The sequence below is a fragment of the Cebus imitator genome, unplaced genomic scaffold (assembly GCF_001604975.1).
Source record: "Cebus imitator isolate Cc_AM_T3 unplaced genomic scaffold, Cebus_imitator-1.0 Scaffold179, whole genome shotgun sequence".
Taxonomy (NCBI): Eukaryota; Metazoa; Chordata; class Mammalia; order Primates; family Cebidae; genus Cebus; species Cebus imitator.
The window spans coordinates 1,039,291-1,044,310 of record NW_016107494.1 but is presented as its reverse complement, the minus strand read 5'-3'; positions in this window follow the sequence as shown (position 1 = coordinate 1,044,310).

Here is a 5,020-nt window from a genome sequence, read left to right as displayed (position 1 = left end):
TGAGATGGAGTCTTGCTCTGTTGCCAGGCTGGAGTGCAGTGGTACAATCTCGGCCCACTGCAACCTCCGCCTCCTGGGTTCAAGCAATTCTCATGCCTCAGCCTCCTGAGTAGCTGGGATTACAGGTGTATGCCACCACGCCCAGCTAATTTTCGTATTTTTAGTAGAGATGGGGTTTCACCATGCTTGCCAGGATGGTCTCGGTCTCCTGACCTCATGATCCACCTGCCTCAGCCTCCCAAAGTACTAGAATTACAAGAGTGAGCCACTTTGTCTAGCCTATTTTTTATTATTTTTAGATACAGGTCTTGCTATTTTACCCAGGCTGGTCTTGAGCTCCTGAGTTCAACTGATCCTTCTGCTTCAGCCTCCCAAAGTGCTGGAATTATAGGCATGAGCCACTGCACCCAACTGATTGTGGTGAATTAACTTTTTGATGTGTTACTGGATTTGGTTAGCTGGTGTTTGGTTGAGAATTTTTGCATGTATGTTTATTGAGGATGTTGGCATGAAGTTTTCTTTTTTGTTGTGTCTGAAAGATACTGCCTTCATAGAATGAGTTAGGGAGGAGCCCCCCTCCTCAATTTTTTGTAATAATTTCAGTACAATTGGTACTAATTCTTCTTTGTCCATCTGCTATAATTCAGCTCTGAGTCCATCTGGTCCAGGATTTTTGTTGGTTGGTAGGTTTTTTTTAATTATTGTTATTAGTCTGTTCAGGTTTTTGCTTTCTTCTTGGTTCAATCTTGGGAAGTTGTATGTTTTCCGGAATTTATCCATTTCCTCTAGCTTTTTCAGCTTTTTTAATTTGCATGGAGGGTTTCATAATGGTCTCTTAAGATCCTTTATATTTCTGAGGAATTGGTTGTAATGTCATCTTTGTAATTTCTGATTGTGCTTATTTGGATCTTCTCTTTTCTTCATTAACCTACCTAGTGGCCTATCACTCAGGATTATTCTTTCAAAGAACCAGCTCTTGGTTTTCTTGATCTTTTATATAGTGTTTTGCAACTCAATTGTATTCAGTTCCTCTTTGATTGTATTTTTATTTTTTATTTTATATTTTATTTTTTTGAGACAGAATCTCACTGTGTCACCCAGGCTAGAGTGCAGTGGCATGATCTCAGCTCACTGCAACCTCTACCTCCTGGGTTCAAGAGACTCTAGTGCCTCAGCCTCCCAAGTAGCTGAGATTATAGGCATGTACCACCACACACACCAGTCTAATTTTTCTTTTTCTTTTTTGAAGAAGAATCAGTGGCACAATCTCAGCTCACTGCAACCTCTGCCTCCTGAGTTCAAGTGATTCTCCTGCCTCAGCCTCCTGAGTAGCTGGGATTACAGGCACACATCACTGCATCCAGCTAATTTTTGTATGTTTTAGTAGAGATGGGGTTTCACCATGTTGGCCAGGCTGCTTGTGAACTCCTGATCTGAAGTGATCTGCCCACATCGGCCTCCCAAAGTGCTAAGATTGCAGGCATGAACCAGTGTCCCTGCCCCAGGGTTAGTATTGATATGTGACATTGATCCTGTCATCATGTTCTCAGCTGGTGACGTTTTAGTTCCTATTGCATAGTTGCTTTATATTGTTGGTGGGCTGTGTGATTAAGTGTATTTTTGTAATAGCAGATATCATTCTTTCATTTCCATCTTTAGCGCTCGTATAAAAACATCTTGTAAGCTTAGTCCAGTGGTAACAAATTCTCTTAGCATTTGCTTGTCTGAGAAGAATTTTATTTCCCCTTTGTTAGGGACAAGCTGCCCCAGAAAACCCCCTCAGCACAGCTGATTACTAAACCCCCACCCTGATTGCTCTGCAGCTGCATTCCTAAACTCTTATCTATGTGCCACAGGAAGGCTGCCAGACATGCTACGTTAAGCAAAGCCTGATTACAGCCATCTGGGCAGCACAGGAGAGGTCATGGGAAACAAAGCTTTGTTACAGGTACTTGTAAATTCCTGTTTCACACATACCTGTAAAATCCTGGGTTTTTTAACTGCCGCCACAAAAGTCAAAGGATGATGTAGCGTAAGTCTGTCACAAGCTGATAAACTACCTTCGTGCTTGTTACAAGTGGATACATTTTCTCAGTCTGGAGAACTCCCTTAAGCCCCTCTCACCTCAAATAAACCCCTCCTTTTATAAGCTCAGGGCTGCCTCCTCTAACTGTTATGAAGCAGCCCATCAGCTCTAGTAATAGGACTTGGAATGACCAGGGCTACAGGAACAGGGATAGCAAGGCTATCCACCGCCCTGTCCTACCATCACACCCTCTCTAAAGACCTTTCAGACAACCCGCAAGACAGCAGAATCCATTCTCACACTTCAATCACAAATAGACTTTCTAGCAGCAGTTACACTCCAAAACCATCAAGGTTTAAACCTCCTCACTTCCAAGAAAGGAGGACTGTGTACCTTAGGGGAGGAATGCTGTTTCTATACTAACCAGGCAGGAGTAGTATGAAATGCTGCTCGACAGTTACATGAAAAAGCTTCTGACATTAGGCAATGTCTCTCAGATTCCTGAGCTAATCTTTGCAGTTGGGAACCATGGCTCCTCCCACTAGCTGGACTTCTTATTTCTATCCGTCTCCTTCTAGTATTTGGCCCCTACCTCTTACAACTCCTCACCAAGTTTTTACAGGGCCATATTAAAGCTTTTACCCATGGGACAACACAAAATATAATGCTGCTCCAAGAATATTGACAGTTCGAGAAACAACAATCCCTACAATCTAGTCTCTCCCCCTAAACATGGCCCCTACCCAGCAAGAAGCAGTCAGATGACAACAGCACCCCTCTTCTAGTACCTCTTAAAAGGCTGGAATGTTAGGGACAAGCTGCCCCAGAAAACCCCCTCAGCACAGCTGACCCCACCCCCCATGACTCTGCAGCCTCATTCCTAAACTCTTATCTAGGCACCACAGCAAGGCTGCCAGACATGCTAAGTTAAACAAAGCCTGATTACAGCCATCTGGGCAATGCAGGGGAGGTCATGGGAAACAAACCTTTGTTATAGGTACTTGTAAATTCCTGTTTCACGCATACCTGTAAAATCTTGTGTGCTTTTTGTTTTGTTTTGTTTTTGTTTTTTGAGGCGGAGTTTCGCTCTTGTTACCCAGGCTGGAGTGCAATGGCGCGATCTCGGCTCACCGCAACCTCCGCCTCCTGGGTTCAGGCAATTCTCCTGCCTCAGCCTCCCGAGTAGCTGGGATTACAGGCACGGGCCACCATGCCCAGCTAATTTTTTGTATTTTTAGTAGAGACGGGGTTTCACCATGTTGACCAGGATGGTCTCGATCTCTTGACCTCGTGATCCACCCGCCTCGGCCTCCCAAAGTGCTGGGATTACAGGCGTGAGCCACCACGCCCGGCAAAATCTTGTTTTTTTTTTAACTGCCACCACAAAAGTTACAAGATCATGTATTGTAAGTCCGTCACAAGCTGACTAACTATCTTTGCGCTTGTTACAAGCTGATACATTTTCTCAGTCTGGAGAACTCCCTTAAGCCCCTCTCACCCTATATAAACCCTTCCTTTTATAAGCTCAGGCCTGCCTCCTCTAATGGTCAGGAGCAGGTCGGCAGGTCAATAAACTTGCTTGCCTGACTTTGGGTCTACTCGTCCTTTTTCTCTGCTGACCTTAAACCTTTCACCGGTCAAGCTTAGTTTATCAGGATATAATTTTTTTTATTGGAGTTCCTTTTCTTTAAGAGCACTAAAAACAGGCTCCAATCTCTTCTGACTTGTAAGGTTTTTGCTGAGACGTCTGCTGCTAAATTGATGGTGCTGCTTTTGTAAGTGCCCTGACCCTTCTCTTTAGATGCTTTTAATTTTTTTCCTTTGCATTAACCTTGATAAATCTGTTAACTGTGTGCCTTGGGAATGCCTGTTGTGCTGAAGCAGGAGCAGCCGTGAGAAACAGACCTCTCAGACACTGAACTAGAAAGGAAGGGGTTTTATTATTACGGCCCAGGAGCATGGCTTTATGTTTTGTCCAAATGGCCAAGCTCCCTTAACAAAGAGAAGCTCTGCCTTTATATAGGCTTACACTCTACATATTACACGTGAAAGGATCTTAGATTTACAGCCTTAGAAATTAAGTCAAAGGGTTTTGTGTTTACAGTTTTAGGAATTACATGTGAAAGGGTCTTGTTCTCCAGATGGAGGAGTGGGTGGAGATTTGATCTTGTTTAAGTAAAAACAATGTCTTGGCCAGGTGCGGTGGCTCATGCCTGTAATCCTAGCACTTTGGGAGGCTGAGGTGGGTGGATCACCTGAGGTCAGGAGTTCAAGACCAGCCTGGCCATCATGGTGAAACCCCATCTTAAAACAAAAACAAAAACAATGTCTTTCAGAGAGATTCCCTCATACCATGCCTGCTATCTTATAGGAAGGTGATTTAGGAGGCACCAGTCAGCCAACCTTTTCTTCTATTGAAATGCAGTGTGGAAGTCAAGGGGGAGGTGATCCTAGATACCTGGGTGTCCTTCCTCACCGTGTAACATCTCATGGGGGTTATCTGTATTTCTTTTTCTTTTTTTTTTTTCCTTTTTGAGACAGAGTTTTGCTCTTGTTGCCCAGGCTGGAGAGCAATGGCACAATCTGCCTCCCAAGTTCAAGTGATTCTTCTACCTCAGCCTCCTGAGTAGCTGGGTTTACAGGCTTGCACCACCATGCCTGGCTAATTTTTGTATTTTTAGTAGAGATGGATTTTTGCCATGTTGGCCAGGCTGATCTCAAACTCCTGACCTCAGTGATCCATCCAGCCCTCCCAAGTGCCAGGATTACAGGCATGAGCCACTGTTCCTGGCCCTATATTTCTTAACTTTGTGTGTTAACATCTCCAGTGAGAGAGGAGAGATTGTCATGGACCATATTCTCAAATATATTTTCCAAATAGCTTACTCTCTCTTCTCTCTCAGGAATACCAATGAGTTATAGGTTTGGTCTCTTTACATAATTCCATATTTCTCTGGGCTTTTGTCCATGTAAAAAAAAAATTTCTTCTTTATT